Raw genomic sequence first — 22030 nt, 5'->3', positions numbered from 1 at the left:
TAAGGTTTTTTTGTTGTTGTTTTTTGGTTTTTTGGTTTTTTTTGAGTCAGAGTCTCTCTCTCTCTCTCTCTGTTGCCTAAGCTGGAGAACAGTGGCACAGTCATGGCTCACTGCAGTCTTGGCCTCCCAAGGCGATTCTCCCACCTCAGCCTCTGGAGTAGCTAGGACTATAGGCACACACCACCTCCAGCTAATTTTTTATAGAGACAGGGTTTTGCCATGTTGCCCAGGCTGATCTTGAACTCCTGAGCTCAATTGATCTGCTCGGCTCAGCTTCCCCAAGTGCTGAGATTACAGGCATGAGCCACAGCAGCCAGCCAGAATCATTAAATTTTAAGCCTAATCAGATTAGATAACCAATTCCTGAAAACCCAGAATCAACTCAGAGAATTCATCTTTAAGATTCCATTTCTCTAGGACCAGCCCATTTCCATTACCAAATTCTGCTATCAGTCAGGAATGAATCAGAGAAGCTGAGCCTCTTGGAGACAGGGACATATGTTGGTGCATCTGACATTATTTGTCACAGGGACTTGGCCTTCTGCAATGGTGGGAGCTGGTAAGTCACCTATCCAAGGCTGTCTCCAAGGGCAGGCAGAGGTGAGGGGGATGTAAGGCGAGGCGGCAGGGTCCAGGGACAAGCATGAGCTGGAGCCGCAGGGATAGACTGAGGTGGCAGCTCTCCCGGCTCCAATGGGCCGAGTGTCCCTGCAGGAGGAGCTGGTGCTGTTTGTCACTGAACTGACATTTACACCTGACCCAGGGCTTGGCTCAGGGAAGGTGGAGCCCTGCCGCAGCTGCCTTCCCATACTCCCGAGGCGAGCCCACTGGCAGGTGACAATGTGTACGACACATATGACACCTCCTGCTTCACTTCCACCCTCAGATCTCCGACAAGTGCGCCCTTATAACCACCGTAATGGAAACATACAAGGAAGCAAAGCCAGGAAACGTCGTTCAGTCTCACCTAGACCACATATTCGAAAGCCACTGCAATGCCTTCTTTACATACTAGGATTAGATATCACAAAGGACTCTCGGGAGCCAGATCAACAAAACCCTAAGAAAATAAACCAGTATCTGGAGAGAGTGGAAATGACTTATTTCCTCAGAGTCCCTCCTTGCAGGGGTATCCCTGTAAGCAATCATATCTATAGCTGGTCAGGCCCCTTCCCAGATGGTGCAGACCGGCTCTGTGAGCCTCCAAGACTGCCCTTCAGCTGAAACCCATCAGACTTAGGAAGGGACAGGACTGCGGGTGCTGCGAGGTATATCGGGATGGCCTCCTGCTAGAACATCCTTGCTCTGATGGTCCCCTGATCTGCAGGGGAAGGGAAGGACTTCAGCTTTTGATGGTCTGCTCATTGGCCCCTTTCAGAGGAAAATAATCTATCTTGGGTTCTCCAGAATCCAAATCTAAACTGTTTGTAAACTAGAAAAACTGCAGCTGTGTGGGGAGATGGGTACAGGTGTGGGTACACACACATATGCACACGCAGCCCCAACCGCGGTGGTATCGTTACTTCAGATTTCACAGATCACAGCTTGGGTGTAGAACAATGTTACATGTTTTCCTATGTTGTGAGTTTTTGCCTTGAGCATTCAGCCTGCCTGACAAGTGGGAAATACCAGGTAGCCTTTTTCAGGTAAATGTGGCTCTTCGGGGGCATTTAGGCTGTGAAGTGAAGGCTCTGCAGTGCAGGAGGATGTGAACCTCCTCCTCTCCATGGTGGCCTCTGCTTTGGCACCTGTGTCTTAGCACAGGGGGTGCTGTGGGCCAGCCTGAGCACCAGGCGATCCTCTTCTGCTATGTCTCCCATGGGAGTCCGTGGTCCTGCCTGGCACCCAGTTTGTCCAGCCTGCAGTGCCTAGAATGAAACACCCATCCCTGAGGACCCTGCCATTCTCCCTTAGCCTCTAGGAGCCTGGGAAATGTCAGCATGGTGTGGGAACCCTGGGAGCACCTCACCACCCTCCTTCTGCCTGCTCTGTGGTGCCAGGGCGTCTCTAGGGGGCTTGCACTGTCCCCTGCCTGTACCTAGAAAGAAGGCAAAAGCTCTCCTGTCCCTCCCTCTTCTGATGAGGTCACCAGCCCTATCAGGTGAGGGCCCCAGCCTTAGGCCTTCATTTAACCTTAATCACCTCTCTAGAGGCTCTGCCTCTGCACACTGGCACATGGGGCCAGGGGCCAACACAGTCCACAATACCCTACCCGTCCCCTTCTTGGAAGCATGGTGCAGGGTGCAGTATGTCTTCTGAGAGACATTTTAATGTATGAATGTTACACTCTAATCCTTTTGGATTCTTGGTCTGTTGGAACTCAAAACCTTGTTTCCTTCTTGAAAGCTGACCTTCTTTCCAGGTGTCTGGAAATGTTTCATATTTTATTCTGGATAGGATTATATGAATGTCCACATATGTAAACATTAAGCTACAAACTGGAGATTTTTGCACTTTACCATCTCTATATGTTACTACTCAATGATGTATAGTTATTTTTTTTTTAAAAAAAAACCTTTATGTATTAGTTTGTTCTCTCATTGCTATAAAGAACTACCTGAGACTGGGTAATTTATAAAGAAAAGAGGTTTAATTGACTGTGCTCCACAGCTGTACAGGAAGCATGGCTAGGACGCCTCAGGAAACTTACAATCATGATGGAAGGTGAAGGAGAAACCAACACATCCTACATGGCTGGAGCAGGAGGAAGAGACAGTGAAGCAGGAGGTGCTGCACACTTTTAAAACAACCAGCTCTCAGGAGAACTCAGTCACAATCATGAGAACAGCAGGGGGATATCTGCCCCCATGGTCCAATCCCCTCCCGCCAGGCTCCTCTTCCATCATTGGGGATTACCATTTGACACGAGTTTTGGGTGGGGACACAAATCCAAGCCATGCCACCTTACTAGCAAAAAATCTTTGCTTTTATGACAATGCTATAGGTTTCAGAAACCTAGATTATAATCCAGTGCTAGACATGGGCTCTTTTTTGTCCTGTTCTTATCAGGACAATCCCATTTCTGAAGCACTGCATGTGTCTAGCCAAAGAGGTAGATGGTCACTGTGTAACCTGCAGAGGGATTTGGGAGAGCTTCGATTAATATTGAAATAGTAGAACATATATTTGATGGATTCACCAGAAAGAAAGAGCCCAAACAGCATGGCTGCTTCTGGGCAGGGGTACTGGCAGCCTGGAAAGTGAGGTTGGAGTACAGCTATTTGTGCTATTCACAATTTTTTTTTTTTTTTACCATGAACATGTATTAATTTAAAAATAAAATCTGCAGAATTAAATATTTCTTCAGAAGATATATTTAAAGCTACGTGAGCCAAGTGCAGTGGCTCACGTCTATAATCCCAGCTTTGGGAAGCCAACGCAGGAGGATCACTTGAGTCCAGGGGTTCGAGGTTGCAGTGAGCTATGATCATACCACTGCCCTCCAGCCTGGGTGACAGAGCACAATCTTGTTTTAAAAAATACATACGTAAACAAATTACATGAAAAATGTCTTTGATATATTGTTAATTAAAAAGAGTGTTTACTGAGCCTGGCATGGTGGCTCACGCCTGTAATCCCAGTACTTTGGGAGGCCAAGGCTGGCAGATCCTTGAGTTCAGGAGTTCGAGACCATCCTGGCCAACATGATGAAACCCCATCTCTACTAAAAATACAAAAATTAGCCAGGTGTGGTGGCACACATCTGTAGTCCCAGCTACTTGGGAGTCTGAGGCAGGAGAATTGCTTGCACCCAGGAGGCGGAGGTTGCAATGAGCCAAGATCGTGCCACTGCACTCCAGCCTGGGTGACAGAGTGAGACTCCATCTCAAAAAAAAGGGAATTTACTAACAGTGAGTATAGTATGATTAGCAAATTACATGCACACACATGCGCACATGCAAACAGCTGGAAAGAGTCACTCCAAAAACTTACTCTGGGTACTCGGATGGAAATTGGTCGGGATCTTCAGGGTCTTATCCTTTTTGTTTTTACACACATTTTCTGTTGGAAATTTTGGCAACTAGCATCTTACTTTTGTGAACCCCAAATATCTGAGACAGATCTGTCAATTTAGAAAGTTTATTTTGCCAAAACTAAGGACGTGTGCGGGTGACGCAGCCTCAGGAGTCCTGAGGACATGTGCCCAAGGTAGTCGGGGCACAGCTTGGTTTTATTCATTTATTTATTTTTTTGAATCGGAGTTTTGCTCTTGTTGCCCAGGCTGGAGTGCAATGGCGCGATCTCGGCTCACCGCAACCTCCGCCTCCCGGGTTCAAGTGATTCTCCTGCCTTAGCCTCCCGAGTAGCTGGGATTACAGGCATGTACCACCATGCCCGGCTAATTTTGTATTTTTAGTTGAGAGGCGGTTTCTCCATGTTGGTCAGGATATCTGACCTCAGGTGATCCGCCCACCTCAGCCTCCCAAAATGCTGGGATTATAGGCGTGAGCCACCATGTCTGGCCACAGCTTGATTTTATACATTTTAGCGAGACGAAAGACACCAATCAATATATGTAAGAAGTACATTGGTTCCGTCCAGAAAAGTGGGACAACCTGAAACAGGAGGGGACTTCCAGGTCATAGGTATGTAAGAGACAAACAGTTGCATTCTTTTGAATTTCTGATTAGCCCTTTCCAAAGGAGACAATCAGATATGCATTTATCTCAGTGGGCAGAAGGATGAATTTGAGTTCTGTCTGTCTTTGTCCACAAGGAAGTTCCTTGTGAGGGAGGTGTGTCCCTTTTTTATCTTAGCAGCTGTCTTTGTTTAGGAATAGAATGAGAGGCAGCTTTGCCCTAAGCAGTTCCCGGCTCGACTTTGCCCTTTGGCTTAGTGATTTTGGGGTCCCAAGATTTATTTTCCTTTCACACTTTCATAATTGAAAACTCTACCTAGCAAAAATATTTTGCCAGCATGATGATTCTGGGTTCTGAACTTTTTCTGCTGTGCTAAATTTCATTCATAATTTTAAGCTCAATTTCATAGGTTATCTAAACCCTTTTAAATGCAAGGAAATTGCAACTGTGAAGTAATACATAGGGAGTGTATTAAAGAATCCTAAACATGGGCGAAAAAGAGAACACATCTTAGGCCGGGCGCGGTGGCTCACGCCTGTAATCCCAGCGCTTTGGGAGGCCGAGGCGGGTGGTCACGAGGTCAAGAGATCGAGACCATCCTGGTCAACATGGTGAAACCCCGTCTCTACTAAAAATACAAAAATTAGCTGGGCATGGTGGTGCATGCCTGTAATCCCAGCTACTCAGGAGGCTGAGGCAGGAGAATTGCCTGAACCCAGGAGGCGGAGGTTGCGGTGAGCCGAGATCGTGCCATTGCACTCCAGCCTGGGTAACAAGAGCGAAACTCCGTCTCAAAAAAAAAAAAAAAAAGAGAACACATCTTGTGTCCACTGAGGTCGAGATGTGGAACAAACTGCAGCGTGACACTTCCTGTAACTTCAGTTCAGACTTGCTCCTTTAGGAACATTTATGGGGTCCTTTTTCACTTTCAAGAAAATCGAAACTGTAGATGTTTAGAGCAGATTATTCAATGAGACTCAGCTAGGGATTCTCATTAATGGAAGACAGGGAGAATGTCAGTAACTCTTATAATGATAAAACATCATTTCACAGAAAACCGTCATTTCAGAGAAATCACTCTATGCCAGATATTGGCTGTGGAGATAGACATAGGCATTTTAAAGGAAAACTAATGAAATGTTTAAACAATGTCCAGCAGATTTAAAAGGAAAAGACATTCTGTATTCTGATGCCTTGCCTCGGATTGACACTGAGGCTCTTTCTCGACATCTCCCAGTGTTTCATTTTTTTCATTGTTCTTCTGCATCTCTATCTATCTATTCTGAAGCTCGGCTTTAGTATATTGCAGTACTATTCTATTATTTGGGTGATGTGACCTTGGGGCTGTGACCAAGGTGTTGTTCCTCTGCACCTGCTGAGGGAAGGGACGTTAGATCACAGAGAAGCAGAAACACACCACAGCCAGTCTCATCTTCACAGGGTGTACCAGGGGGATGTGTGGGCCACACCCATGCACGTGCATGCTCAGTGCACTGTGTCTGGAAAGGAAAATGCACAGCTCATCTGGTGTCTTCTGTTCTTTCTTCATACAATATTTTTGTAGCTTTTCTTTTTCAAAAAAAAATTTTTTTAACTAGTCAAATGAAGCTATAGGGATGGAAGAAAAACGAAAAAGTCTGTAACTGGTTGTCATCGATTAGTTCTGAACACCACTGCACTCAGACAAGCCTATGGCTTTTTATGTATGTATGCATGTATTTATTTTTATTTAATTATTTTAAGCAGAGTCTTACTCCGTCACCCAGGCAAGGGTGCAGTGACACAATCCTGGTTCACTGCAGCCTCAACCTCTTGGGCTCAAACAATCCTCCCACCTCAGTCCCCCAAGTAGCTGGGACCGCAGGTGTGCGCCACCATTCCTGGCTAATTTTTTAAAAAAATTTCTTGCAGAGACAGGGTTTCACCATGTTCCCCAGGCTGGTGTGGAACTCCCAAGCTCAGGTGACCCACTCTCCTTAGCCTCCAAAAGTTCTGGGATTACAGCCATGAGCCACCTCGCTCAGCTCAGCCTGTAGCTTTTTAAAAAGGCCATGACTGGCTGGGCGTGGTGGTTCACGCCTGTAATCCCAGCACTTTGGGAGCCTGAGGTGGGCAGATCATGAGGTCAAGAGATCAAGATCATCCTAACCAACATGGTGAAATCCCGTCTCTACTTAAAATACAAAAAATTAGCCGGGTGTGGTGGTGTGTGCCTCTGGTCCCAGCTACTCGGGAGGCTAAGGCAGGAGAATGGCTTGAAATAGGAAAATGGAAGTTGCAGTGAGCCCGGATCGTGTCACTGCACTCCAGCCTGGCCAGCGAGACTCTGTCTCAGAAAAAAAAAAAGGCCATGACTTAGATCTCTAGGCCCACCTAAAACCATGGAGGAGACCAGCATGCCAAGAAAAACAAGAGAGAGTTCACTATCTGTCAGCTTTGAGGAAGTTGAAAAGCAGTTTTGCAGCGATTCGAAGCACAAAAATAACGATTTTCCCTGATGCAAACTGGCCAGTCCAAAACCTTCTATGGAAAATAGCAGCATATCAGTTCTCTTGATTTCAAATTTCTGTTAAATCAAGAGCACATAATTTTTTCCTAACAAGAGTATGTAGAGAAGGGACAAAAATAATTTTAGGTAATTGTAGTTTTGTAGATTAAAATTGACATCTTTATTTCACTAGAATTAACTAAAAATTGTCATCTAAACAATAATAATTTAGAAATATATATATGTTTACCTATAATGTGTATGAAGTAATTTAATATTTATAAGAACACACACAAATTATTAGAAATGATTACAACTCACCTTTGACTGCATTTGTAGGAAGAGAGAAAAGAAGGGAAACCCATTATTCCCTTTGGGTTTTATTTTACCATCATCTATTCTCTCTGTAATGCTCTGCCTTTGTTCATCTAGATCTGAGTTTTGGATCTATATCATTTTCCTTCTCTCTCAAGAATTTCTTTTTATTACTTTTTTGGAGACAGTCTCACTCTGTCACCCAGTGGCACAATCTTGGTTCACTGTAACCTCCGTCTCCTGGTTCAAGCTATTCTCATGCCTCAGTCTCCCAAGTAGCTGGGACTACAGGTGTATGTCATCACCCCTGATTTTGCCTGGCTAATTTTTGTATTTTTAGTAGAGACAGCGTTTTGAATGTTGGCCAGGATGGTCTTGAACTCCTGACCTCAAGCAATCCAGCACCTCAGCCTCCTAAACTGCTGGGATTACAGGTGTGAACTTCTTTAAACATTTCTTACAAGGCAGGCCTACTGGCAACAATCTCCCTCAAATTTTGTTTATCTAAGAAAGTCTTGTTTCTGCTTTAATTTTTTTCTATTTTTTTGTAGTAAAATATACACAACATAGAATTTACCATCTTTAGCATTTTCAGTGTACAGTTCAGTGATGTCAAGTACATTCATATTGTTATGCAACTATCACCACCAGCATCCATCTCCAGAACTCTCTTACTAAGCTCTGTACCCATTAAATAATAATTCCCCATTCCCCCTTCCCCCCAGCCACTGACAACCACCACTCTACTTTTGTCTCTGTAATTTTGACTATTCTAGGTACCTCATTCTATTAGTCCTTTCTCATATTGCTATAAAGAAATATCTGAGACTGGGTGATTTATAAAGAAAAGAGGTTTAATTGGCTCACAGTTCTGCAGTCTAAACAGGAAGCACGGCGCTGGCTTCTGGGGAGGCCTCAGAAAACTTACAATGATGGCAAAGGCAGAGTGGGAGCAGGCATCTTACGTGGCAGGAGCAGGAGCAGGAGCAGGAGCAGGAGGGGAAGGCAAGGTGCTACACACTTTTAAACAACCAGATCTCATGGGAGCTCACCCACTATTATGAGAACAGCTTCAAGGGGATGACACTGAACCATTGATGAGAAATGGCCCCCATGATCTAATCACCTCTCGCCAGGCCCTGCCTCTGACATTGGGGATTACAATTCGACATGAGATTTGGGCAGGGACAGAGATTCAAACCATGTCACTCATATACATGCAATCAAACAGTATTTGACTTTTTGTGACTGGCTTATTTCATTTAGCATAATGCTCTCAAGCGTCATCTATGTTGTAGCATATGTTCAGAATTTATTTTTATTTATTTATTTTTTTGAGACAGAGTTGAGCTCTGTCACCCAGACTGGAGTGTAGTGGTGCGATCTCGGCTCACTGCAACCTCTGCCTCCTGTGTTCCGGTGATTCTCCTACCTTAGCCTCCTGAGTAGCTGGGATTATAGGCATGCACCACCATGCCTGGCTAACTTTTTGTATTTTTAGTAGAGATGAGGTTTCACCATGTTGGCCAGGCTGGTTTCGAACTTCTGGCCTCGAGATATCCACCCACCCTGGCCTCCCAAAGTGCTGGGATTATAGGCATGAGCCACTGCACCTGGCCAGAATTTCTTTCCTTTTTCCTGTTTAAGGCTGAATAATATTCCATCGTATGCATGGACAACATTTTGTTCATTCATTCATCATCGGACACTTGGGTTGCATCCACATTTTAGTTATTGTGAATAATGCTGCAATAAACATTGGTGTACAAATATATCTTTGAGATCCTCTCTTCCATTCTTTTGGGCACGCCCAGAATTGGAATTGTTGGATCATATGGTAATTCTATTTTTAATTTTTTTAAGGAATACTTTTTCCACAGCTGTTATACTGTGGATATACTGTGCATTCCCACCAACAACGTGCAAGTGTTCCAATCTTACCAACACTTGATATTCTCTGTTTTTTCTTTCGTTTTCCTTTTTTGGTTGTGTTTTTGTGTGTTTGTGTTTGTGTGTGTGTGTGTGCTTTACAGTAGTCATCCTAATGGGTTTGAGGGAATATCTTGTAGTTTGAATTTGCATTTTCCTAATGATTAGTGAAGTTCAGCATCTTTTCATGTGCTTGTTAGCCATATATATATGTGTATATATATATACATATATATATTTCATGTTCTAATACGTACATGAAATCAGAAAATCAGATATATATATATCTTCTTTGGAGTAATATCTATTCAAGTCCATTGTCCATTTTTAAATTTGATTTTTTTTTAGTTTTTGGAGTTCATGTTCTGAAAATTAATCTCTTATCAAATATAAGATTTGCAAATATTTTCTCCCATTTTGCACATTATCCTTCTACTCTGTTGATAGTGTCTTTGATATACAAAATTTTTAAATTTTTATGAAGTCCAATTTATTTTTTCTTTTGTTGACTGTGCTTTTGGTGCCATATTCAAGAAATAATTGCCAAATCTAATGTCATGAAGTTCTTGTCCTGTGTTCTCTTGTAAAATTGTACAATTTGGGGTCTTAGGTTTAGGTCTATGATCCATTTTTTTTTTTTTTGAGATGGAGTCTCGCTCTGTAGCTCAGGCTGGAGCACAAAGATGCAATCTCGAATCACTGCAACCTCCACCTCCCAGATTCAAGTGATACTCCTGCCCCAGCCTCCCAAGTAGCTGGGACTACAGGCGTGCGCCACCACACACAGCTAATTTTTATATTTTTAGTAGAGATGGGGTTTCACTATATGTTGGCCAGCCTGGTCTCGAACTCCTGACCTCAGGTGATTCACCTGCCTTGGCCTCCCAAAGTGCTATTACAGGGATGAGCCACCTCACCCAGCCTATGATCCATTTTCAGTTAATTTTATATGTGGTGTGAGATAAGAATCCAACTTTATTTTTATCCCCTAGGGGTATCCAATTTTCCCAGTATCAGTGGTTGAAAAGACTGTTTTTCCCCATATTGAATCATCTTAGCCCCACTTGTCAAAAGTCACATGACCACACATGTGATTTCTGGGCTCTAAATTCTATTCCATTGGTCTGTCTTTATGCCAATACTGTTTTGGTTACTGTAGCTTTGTAGGACATTTTGAAATTAGGATGTGAGTCCTCCAGCTCTGTTCTTCTTTTCCAAAATTGTTTTGGTTAATTGAGGTCCCTTGACAATCCATATACATTTTAGAACTGATTTTTCCATTTCCACCAAAAATGTCATTGGGATTTTGATAAAGAGTACATTAATCTGTAGGTTGCTTTTGGCAGTATTGACATCCTAACAATATTAAATATTCCAATTCATGAACATGTGATGTCTTTAAATTTGTTTGTGTCTTTTTACATTTCTTTCAGCAATGTTTTGTAGTCTTTCTGTAAAAGTCTGTTACCGGCAGGGCGCGGTGGCTCACTTCTGTAATCGCAGCACTTTGGGAGGCCGAGGTGGGTGGATCACACGGTCAAGAGATCAAGACCATCCTGGTCAACATGGTGAAACCCCGTCTCTACGAATACAAAAAAATTAGCTGGGCATGGTAGCGCGTACCTGTAATCCCAGCTACTCAGGAGGCTGAGGCAGGAGAATTGCCTGAACCCAGGAGGCAGAGGTTGTGGTGAGCCGAGATCGCGCTATTGCACTCCAGCCTGGGTAACAAGAGCGAAACTCCGTCTCAAAAAAAAAAAAAAAAAAAAGTCTGTTACCTTATTGGTTAAGTTATCCCTGGGTATTTTATTTTTGATGCTATTGTTAATGGAATTTTTTGTTGATTTCTCTACTTGGATTATTTATTGGTTTGTTTTATTTGTAGAGATGGGATCTTGCTATGTTGCCCAGGCTGGTTTTGAATCCTTGGGCTCAAGAGATCCTCCTGCCTCAACCTCCCCAGTAGTTAGGACTACAGGCATGTGCCACTATTCCTGGCTAATTTTTTAAAAAATTGTTTTTTCTTTTGTAGAAATGGGGTTTTGCTATGTTGATCAGGCTGGTTTCAAACTCCTGGTCTCAAGCAATCTTCCTGCGTCAGCCTGCCAAAATGCTGGGATTAGAGGTGTGAGCCACTGCACTCAGCCTGTTTATTGTTATTGACTAGAAATGCCACTGTGGACTGGGCTTCGTGGCTCACACCTGGAATCCCAGCACTTTGGGAAGCCAAGGCGGTGGATCACCTGAAGTCAGGAGTTCAAGACCACCCTGGCCAACATGGTGAAACCCTGTCTCTACTAAAAATACCAAAAAAAATTTACCCCGGCTTAGTGGCAGGGGCCTGTAATCCCAGCTATTCGGGAGGCTGAGACAGGAGAATCACTTGAACCCAGGAGGTGGAGGTTGCAGTGAGCCAAGATTGCACCATTGCACTCCAGCCTGGGTGACAGAGTGAGACTCTGTCTCAAAAAAAAATAATAATAATAATGCCACTGCGTTTATTTGTTGACTTTGTATCTTTCTAGTTTGATGAATTATTTTTATTGGTCTTAACTCTTGTTAAATCTTTAGGGTTTTCTACATATAAGACCATATCATCTATGAACAGAGATCATTTTACTTCTTCTTTTCCAATTTGGATGTCATTTATTTCTTCTCCTTGCTCTGGCCAGAACTTCCAGTACTGTGCTAAATAGAAGTGGCAAGAGTGGGCATCCTTGCCTTTTTCCCATTTTTAGAGGAAAAGCTTTCAGTCTTCCAGCATTGTGGGTGTTTCATTATGCGTTTTATTACATTGAAGTAATTTCTTCTACTTCTAGTTGCTTGAGTGTTTTTATTGTGAAATGTGTTGAATTTTGTCAGATCCTTTTTCTGCATCAATTAAGATAATCACTTTTTTTTATTCTTTTAATATGATGTATTACATTAGTTTATTTTTATATGTTGAACCATCCTTGCAATCCAGGGTAAAATAAATTCCCACTTGGTTGTGGTGTATAATCCTTATACTGTGCATCTGAATTCGTTTTGCTAGTACTTTGTTGAGGATTTTGTGTCAATCATAAGGAATGTTGCGTCTGTAGTTTTGTTCTGTTTTGTTTTATTTCCTAATAGTATCTATTTGGCTTTGGTATCAGAGTAAAGCCGGCCTCATAGAAAGAGTTAGAAAGTGTTATCTTCTCTTAAATGTCTTTGAAAAACTTGAGAAGGAATGTTGTCAATTCTTTAGATGCTTGGTAGAATTCACCAGGGAAGTCATCAGGTCCAGGGCTTTTCCTTGTCAGCAGATTTTTGATTAGTGATTCAATTTCCTTGCTAGTTATACATCTAATGAGATTTTCTATTTTTTCATGATTTAGTCTTGGTAGGTTTTGTGTTTTATAGGATATGTTCATTTCATTTGGGTTATCTGATCTATTGTCATAGAATTGTTCATAGTACTCGCTTATAGTCATTTTAATTTTAGTACAATTGGTGTTACTTTTTCCATTTTCCTTTTTGATTTTAGTAATTTAAGTCTTCTCTCCTTTTTCTTACTCAATCTAGTTAAAGGTTTGTCAATTTTTTGTTGATATTTTTGAAGAACCAACTTTGGATTTCATTGATTTTCTCCATTTTTTTTTTTAATTTTCAGTTTTGTTTATCTCAGTTCTATCTTATTTCCTCCCTTTTGTTAGCTTTGAATTTAGTTTGTTATTTTCCAGTATTTTAAATTATAAAGATAGCTTATTGGGCTTTGCAGATGCTGCTGCCTGGAGCCTTGTAGTATCAGCCGTGGTCAACCCCATGGTGTTCTTTGACATTGCCATCGACGGCGAGCCCTTGGGTCTCGTCTCCTTCTAGCTGTTTGCAGACAAGTTTCCAAAGACAGCAGAAAACATTCGTGCTCTGAGCACTGGAGAGAAAGGATTTGGTTATAAGGGTTCTTGCTTTCACAGAATCATTCCAGGGTTTTTGTGTCAGGGTGGGAACTTCACATGCCGTAATGGCACTGGTGGCAAGTCCATCTACGGGGAGAAATTTGATGATGAGCACTTCATCCTAAAGCATACAGGTCCCAGCATCTTGTCCATGGCAAATGCTGGACCTAACACAAACGGTTCCCAGTTTTTCATCTGCACTGCCAAGACTCAGTGACTCGATGGCAAGCATGTGGTCTTTGGCAAGGTGAAAGAAGGCATGAATATTGTGGAGGCCATGGAGCACTTTGGGTCCAGGAATGGCAAGACCAGCAGGTAGATCAGCATTGCTGACTGTGGACAACTCTAATAAGTTTGACTTGTGTGTGTTTTTGTTTGTTTGTCTGTTTGGTTTTTTTTTGAGACAGTCTCACTCTGTCACCAGGCGCCAAGCTGGAGTGCAGTGGCACAATCTTGGCTCACTGCAACCTCTGTCTCCCGGGTTCAAGCAATTCTCCTGCCTCAGCCTCCTGAGTAGCTGGGACTACAGGCATACACCACCATGCCCAGTTAATTTTTGTATTTTTAGTAGAGACGGGGTTTCACCACGTTGGCCAGGATGGTCTTATCTCTTGACCTCGTGATCCGCCCGCCTCGGCCTCACAAAGTGCTGGGATTACAGGCTTGAGCCACTGCACCCGGCTGACTTGTGTTTTATCTCAACCACCAGACCATTCCTTCTCTAGCTCAGGAGAGCACCCCTCTACCCCATTTGCTCACAGTATTCTAGAATCTGTGCTCTCGCTGCAGTTCCCTTTGGGTTCCATGTTTTCCTTGTTCCCTTCCATGCCTAGCTGGATTGCAGAGTTACATTTATGATTATGAAATAAAGACTAAATAACAACAACAAAAAGATAGGTTATTGATTTGAGATCTTTCATATGGTTTAACATAATTGTTTATAGCTATAAGTTTCCCCCTCAGCATTGTTTCTCTGTGTCCTGTTATTGGCATGTGATTTCTTCTTTGATTCTATTGGTTGTTTAGGAGTGCATTGTTTAAGCTGAGTTTGGTGGCTCATTCCTGTAATCTCAGCACTTGGGAGGCTGAGGCAGGAGGATAACTTGAGCCTAGGATTTCAAGATCAGCCTAGGCAACAAAGTGAGACCCTGTCTCTGCAAAAAATGAAAAAAATTATCCAAGTGTAGTGGTGTGCACCTGTAATCCCAGCTACACAGGAGGCTGAGGTGGGAGGATTACTTGAGCCCAGGAGGATTACTTGAGCCCAGGAGGTTGAGATTGCTGTGAGCTGAGGTCTCACCACTGCATTCTGGCCTAAGTGACAGAGCAAGATAAAAAAAAATAATAATAAGAGAATGTATTGTTTAGATTTATGAATTTGTATATTTTCCAGTTTTCTTTGTTATTGTTACTCATTTTTTTCTAGTTATTTTAAAATTATTTTTAATTTTTTTCTGATTACTAATTTTATGGCATTGTGATTAAACAAGATACGTTTATCTTATTTAATCATGCAGTGGCTCATGCCTGTAATTTCAGCACTCTGGGAGGCCGAGGTGGGCAGATCACCTGAGGTCAGGAGTTCAAGACCAGCCTGACTGACACGGTGAAACTTCATTTCTACAAAAATACAAAAATTAGCTGGGCATGATGGTGAGTGCCTGTAATCCCAGCTTCTTGGGAGGCTGAGGCAGGAGAATCACTTGAACCTGGGAGGCAGAGGTTGCAGTGAGCCAAGATCATGCCATTGCATTCCAGCCTAGGTGGTGAAGTAAGACTCCAGCTCAAAAGAAAAAAAAAAATCTATTGAAACTTACTTTGTAGTCTAACTTGGAAAAGGTTTCAGGCACACTTGAGAAGAATAAGTATGCTGTTATTATTGGATAGAGTGTCTTGTATATGTTTGTTATATCTAGTTGGCTTATTATGTTTTTCAAGTCCTCTCTTTCCTTATCTCCTTTTGCATTGTTAATCCATTATTGAAAATAGAGTATTGAAATCTCCAACTATTTTTGTAGAACTGTCTATCCCTTCAATTCTGACCGTTTTTGTTTTATATATAAATGGCCTGTTATTAAGTACATAAATGTTTATAATTATTATATCTTCTTGTTGTATTGAAACTTTTATTAATATATAATGTCCTTCTTTGTCTCTTGTGACAGTTTGACTTAAAGTCTATTTTTCTATTAGCATAGCCACTCCTGCATTCTTTTGGTTACTGTTTGTGAGGATTATCTTTTTCCATGCTTCATATTCAACCTATTTGTGTCTCTGGACCTAAAGAGTCTCTTAGTGCTGGGCACTGTGGCTCACATCTATAATCCCAGCACTTTGGGAGATTGAGGTAGGAGGGTTATGGGGGGCCAGGAGTTCGAGACCAGCTAGGGCAACATAATGAGACCCTGTCTCTACTAAAAAATTTTTAAAAAATAGCCAGTCATGGTGGTACATGCTTGGAGTCCCAGCTACTCAGGAGGCTGAGGCAGGAGGATCTCTTGAGCCCAGCAGTTTGAGGTGGCAGTAAGCTATGGTCACACGACTACATTCCAGCCTGGGTGGCAGAGTAAGTCTGTCTCTTAAAAAAGAATAAATAATGATCGTCACTTAATGATCATGGGCACGCTCCCACACGCCGTGCACATGCCTGTCGCACCCCGCACGCTCCCGCTCGCCCCGGCACCCTTTTCTTCATCGGGTACGCTCCCGCACGCCGGCCCAGGCCCGGGGGCACCCCCGCACGCTTCCGCTCGCCCCGGCACCCTTTTCTTCATCGGGCACGCTCCCCAACGCCGGCCCAAGCCGGGGGGCACCCCCGCACGCTGCTTTTTCTTTATTGGGCACGCTCCCGCACGCCGGCACACGCCCGTGGGCACTCCCGCACGCTCCCCCTCGCCCCGGCACCCTTTTCATCATCGGGCACGCTACCCCACTCCGGCACACGCCCATGGGCACCCTCGCACGCTCCCGCTCGCCCCGGCACCCTTTTCTGGATGGGGCACGCTCCCCCACGCCAGCCCACGCCCGGGGGCACCCCCGCAGGCTGCCGCTCGCCCCGGCACTCTTCTTTATCGGCCACGCTCCCGCACGCCGGCCCACGCCCGTGGGCGCTCCCGCTTGCCCTGGCACCCTTTTCGTCATCGGGCACGCTCCCCCACGCCGGCCCACGCCCGTGGGCACCCCCGCACGCTCCCCCTCGCCGCGGCACCCTTTTCTGGATGGGGCACGCTCCCCCACGCCGGTACACGCCCGTGGGCACCCTCGCACGCTCCTCCTCGCCCCGGCATCCTTTTTTCTGGATGGGGCACGCTCCCCCACGCCGGCCCACGCCCGTGGGCACCCCCGCACGCTCCCGCTCGCCCCTGCACCCTTTTCGTCATCGGGCACGCTCCCCCACGCCGGCCCACGCCCGGGGGCACCCCCGCACGCTCCCGCTCGCCCCGGCACCCTCTTCGTCATCGGGCACGCTCCCCTACGCCGGCACTCGCCCGGGGGCACCCCCGCACACGCTCCCCCCTCGCCCCAGCACCCTTTTCTGGATGGGGTACGCTCCCCCACGCCGGCACACGCCCGAAGGCACCCCCGCACGCTCCCGCCCGCCCCGGGGGGAGCGTGCCCGATGAAGCAAAGGGTGCCGGGGCGAGCGGGAGCGTGCGGGGGTGCCCCCGGGCGTGGGCGCCCCCGGGCGTGGGCCGTCGTGGGGGAGCGTGCCCGATGAAGAAAAGGGTGCCGGGGCGAGCGGGAGCGGGCGGCGGTGCCCCCGGGCGTGGGCCAGCGTGGGGGAGCGTGCCCCATCCAGAAAAGGGTGCCGGGGCGAGCGGGGGCGCCCACGGGCGTGTGCCGGCGTGGGGGAGCGTGCCCCATGAGCAAAAGGGTGCCGGGGCGAGCGGGAGCGTGCGGGGGTGCCCACGGGCCTGTGCCGGCGTGGTGGAGCGTGCCCCATCCAGAAAAGACTTAAAAAAAAAAGAAAATAAAAAATAAAAAAAAGAAAGAAGTAATGAGTCTTTTGTAGACCACACCCACCTAATTTTTGTATTTTTAGTAGAGACAGGGTTTCTCCATGTTGCCCTGGCTGGTCTCGAACTCCTGAGCTCAGGCAATCCGCCGGCCTCAGCCTCCCAAAATGCTAGGATTACAGGCGTGAGACACCACACCTGGCCAGGTTTCTGCTTTTAGCATTTTAAATACATGAATCACTGCCTTCTAGCCTCCTAAGTACCTAATGAAAAATCTGCAGATCATCTTTTGGATGGTCTCTTGTATGTGATGAGTCAGTTTTCTCTTGCTGATTTCAAATAGCTCACTTTTTTTTTTTTTTTTGATGGTCTCACTCTGTCACTCAGGCTGGAGTGCAGTGGTATAACTTTAGCTCACTGCAGTCTCGATCTCCAGGGATCAAGCAATCCTCTTCCCACCCTCAGCTTCCCAAGTAGCCAAAACTACAGGCACACACCACCACATCCAGATAATTTTTTTTTTTAATTTTTAGTCAAGACAAGGTCTTTGTTATATTGTCCAGGTTGGTCTCAAACTCTTGAGCTTAAGTGATCCTCCTGCCTTGGCTTCCAAAAGTACCTGGATTAAAAATGTGAATCAATGCACCTGGCCTGATTCTGGTTTTTGACAATTTGATTGCAATGAGATTAATTACAGATTTATTTGTATTAGTCTTACTTGGTGTTTTTTTGAGCTTCTTGGGTGTTCAAATTTGACTTTCATCAAATTTGGGAATTTTTTGCCATTAGTTCTTCAAATATTCTCTCTGGCCTTTTCTTTCTTCTCCTTCTGGGACTCTCACAATGCATATGTTGGTCCATTTCATTGTGTCTCACATGTTCATTTAGTTTCTGTTGACTTTTCTGTATTATTATTATTTTGAGACTGAGTTTCACTCTGTCACCCAGGCTGGAGTGCAGCGGTGCAATCTTGGCTCACTGCATCCTCTACCTTGCAGCTCAAGCAATCCTCCCGCTTCAGCTTCCCAAGTAGCTGGGACTACAGGTGCGTGCCATCACATCCAGCTTAATTTTTGTATTTTTGTAGCAATGGAGTTTCACTATGTTGTCCAGGATGGTCTTGAACCCCTGGACTCAATCAATCCACCTGCCTCAGCCTCCCAAAGTGCTGAGATTATAGGCATGAGACACCATATCCAGCCTCTTTTTGATTGTTATTTTTAAAAATAGAGATGAGTTTTCACCATGTTGTCCTGGCTGATCTCGAACTCCTGGACTCAAGCAATTTTGCACCTCAGCTTACCAAAGTGCTGCAATTACAGGCATGAGCCACTACACCTGGCCTACTTTTCTTTAATTTTTTTTTTCTCCATAGTTATCAAGATCATTGATTCAGGCCAGGCATGGTGGCTCATGCCTGTAATCCCAACACTTTGGAAGGCTGAGGTGAGTAAATCATTTGAGGTCAGGAGTTCAAGAACACCCTGGCCAACATGGCGAAACCCATCTCTACTAATAATACAAAAATTAGCCAGGCGTGGTGTCACGTGCCTGCAATCCCAGCTACTCAGGAGTCTGAGGCACAAGAATCACTTGAACTCAGGAGGCAGAAGTTGCAGTGAGCTGAGACTGTACTCCAGCTGAAAGACAGAGTGAAACTGTGTCTCAAAAAAACAAAAAAAAAGGATTCTTCTGCCTGCTCAAATTTGTCTTTGAATCCATCTAGTAAATTTTTCATTTCATTTATTGTACTTTTCAGCTCCAGAATTTCTTTTTTGTTTCTCTTTGAGTTTTCTATCTTGTTATCAGTACTTCCATTTTATTAATACATTGTTTCTCGACTTTCTCCATATCTTCTGTTAGTTCTTTAAGCATCTTTGAAACAGTTGTTTTAAAGTCTTTGTCTAGTAGATGTGTCATCAGGTTCTTCTCAGAGACCATGTCTTAGTCTGTTTGAGATGTTATAACAAAATACCACAAATTAAGTGGCTTGTAAACAACAGAAATTTATGTCTTAGTTCTGGAGTCTGGGAAGTCCAAGATCAAAGCACTGGAAGATTCGCTGTCTGGTGAGAGCACACCTCCTGGTTCATAAACAGCTATCTTCTGCCTTCTAGTGTTCTCACTGGATAAAAGGAATGAGGGAGCTCCCTGGGGTCCCTTTTAAGGGCACTAATCCCATTTCTGAGTGCTCTATTCTCATGAACTAGTCATCTCCCAAGATTTCACCTCCAAATTCCACCACACTGGGCATATCTAATTTATGTCTTGAAATCTTTCAAGACATAAATTTTGGAGACACATTCGGTCTAAAGCAATTTCTGTTGGTTTATTTTATTCATTTGGGTGGGCCATATTTTCCTATTTCTTTGTTTGCCTTGTGATTTTTTTGTTGAAAACTGGACCTTAAATTTTTTTTTAGAGATAGGGTTAGGTTTCACCTGAGAACAGACCTTATTAAGAAGAACAGAATGCTCTGGTATATTTCAAAATGGTTTCTTTTCCCTTCTCTCCGCTGGAAGGATGAGAGGATTTTTCTCCAATATTTACCATAGGAAGCTGCTCAAGCTTGTGGGAGTAAAACTCATAAAAGTGTGGGTCCCTCCCTGTGACTGGGCCCCTCTGGTATTTTTAATCCTCAGACCTCCTTAACTGCAGGCCGTCCTACTTTGGTCTCATTCCTGTGGGAACTTCTGCTCTGGTGAGTTGTGATTCTTTTTTTTCTTTTGAGTTGTGATTCTTTGTATCCATCTGTCTGTCTCTCCAATTCTAGGGGCAGTGGTTTGCCCTATGACCTCATTTATTTGATGGATCTAAGAAGAGTTGTTGATTTTTCCATTTATTCAGCTTTTCCCTTGTTAGGATGGAGTGATGATTTCCATGCTTCTTACATGCAAGACCAGAAACCAGATGTTCCCTTTGGTTTTCTTCTTTAATATTTTGTTAATTTTAGTGTCAATGATAAAACTAAAGAAGAAAAAAATTGTTAGAAAATCTGAATATTCCTTTAACTAACTGCTTTGTTTCTGCTTTCCACCCTTATTTTTCCAAATTCATTTAATGAACTTTTATCAAAACTACTGCTAATAAAAGGGTATTGACAGCTGAAAACTCTCTGATAAATGAAGCTTGACAAAACTGAAGACAACTTCAGTGTTCCTCAAAAACAGCATGACCTGGCCGGGCGCAGTGATTCATGCTTGCAATTCCAGCACTTTGGGAGGCTGAGACAGGAGGATTGCTTGAGCTCAAGGGTTTGAGTCCAGTCTAGGCAACATGACAAGACCCATCTATTAAAAAAAGAAAAAAAATAAGAAAGCAAACCATTAAATAGTCACTTTCACAAATAAATTTTTTCTCAGTCCTAAAACCAAATACATGTGCAATGTCTGAGCTGTTCTCTCTTAGCTGATTCCAAGGATGTCTCAGTTCTAAATCCTTTCCACTCAGTTGAGCAAATATACTCTAAGACCAAAAATGCTTTGTATTTGAAAAGTTATAAAACCCTCTAAACTTTCTTGATTTGAAACACTGATATGATGAAGAAGGAAAAAAGTAATAGTCCAGAGAGGCTATCTTCATGGCATATCTGATACAAACCTAGAATTTGCATCAGTGGTCTGATATTGAGCCATTCTGTTTAAATCTTATTTCAACATTTCCAGTGATAACTTAGCTCTTTAGAAACACTGCAAGACAGCCAGAGAATGGCCTGCTGGGAAAAGCCTGGCCTAAGGTATCAATGTAAGCTGTGCACAGCTCTTAAGATCATGTGTACTGGGTGGAAGAGTGCTTCCCACCAAAATTCACCTCCTTCCCAGTACCTTAGAATGGGAGCTTACTTAGAAATAGGGTCATTTAGGATGTAATTAGTTAAGGAAGATGAGGTCACACTGGAGTAAGGAGGGCCCTTCATCCAGTATAACTGGTATCCTCATGAAAAGAAGAGGAGAGACAAGGAGGCACAGGGGAGAAGGCCGTGTGAAGACAAAGCAGACGGAGGGACACAGCTGCACGCCAGGCAGTGCCTGGGATTGTCAGCCACATACAGGGCTGCCAGAGGCAGGGAGGATCCTCCCCTAGAGCCTTCAGGGAGAGTGTGGCCCTGCTGATAGAATAAATTTTTGTTGTTTTAAGGCACCCAGTTCGTGGTAACGTGTTTTGGCAGCCTAAGAAAACTAATACACGTGTTCGTTTGTTTTTTTTTTTTTGAGATGGAGTTTCGCTCTTGTTACCCAGGCTGGAGTGCAATGCCGCGATCTCGGCTCACCGCAACCTCCACCTCCTGGGTTCAGGCAATTCTCCTGCCTCAGCCTCCCAAGTAGCTGGGATTACAGGCACGTGCCACCGTGCCCAGCTAATTTTTTGTATTTTTAGTAGAGACGGGGTTTCACCATGTTGACCGGGATGGTCTCGATCTCTTGACCTCATGATCCACCCGCCTCGGCCTCCCAAAGTGCTGGGATTACAGGCATGAGCCACTGCGCCCGGCCCACTTGTTGTTTTTAATTCAAAAAATAATCCAGCAGAATTGCATATAGAAGTATTATGGTCAATTTAAGAAAACTATTATGAAAATACTTACCTGAAAATAATTGTGTGTGTGTGTTTTATTTGTTTGTTTGTTTTCCTGAACAAGGTCTTGCTGTTGCCAAGGCTGGAGTGCAGTGGCACAATCAGAGCTCACAGCAGGCTCGACCTCCTGTGCTCAAGCAATCCTCCAGCTTCAGCCTGCCCAGTAGCTGGGACCACAGGTGTGCACAATCACATAATATAATATAATATAATATAATATAATATAATATAATATAATAATATAATATAATATATTTTTATATAATT

The 22030-nt window shown here is 44.1% G+C and overlaps 1 pseudogene; it reads left to right on the top strand.

The window, feature by feature from the left end:
* Positions 1 to 693: 693 nt before the first annotated feature.
* On the top strand, positions 694 to 13581 carry LOC105730962 (peptidyl-prolyl cis-trans isomerase A-like; annotated as a pseudogene).
* Positions 13582 to 22030: the final 8449 nt, after the last annotated feature.

Source organism: Aotus nancymaae, unplaced genomic scaffold (assembly GCF_030222135.1).
Source record: "Aotus nancymaae isolate 86718 unplaced genomic scaffold, 86718_ANA_hifiasm-v0.15.2.pri h1tg000020l, whole genome shotgun sequence".
Classification (NCBI taxonomy): domain Eukaryota; kingdom Metazoa; phylum Chordata; class Mammalia; order Primates; family Aotidae; genus Aotus; species Aotus nancymaae.
Note: the sequence above shows the minus strand (reverse complement) of the source record. Positions and strands in the feature narration are given on the sequence as shown.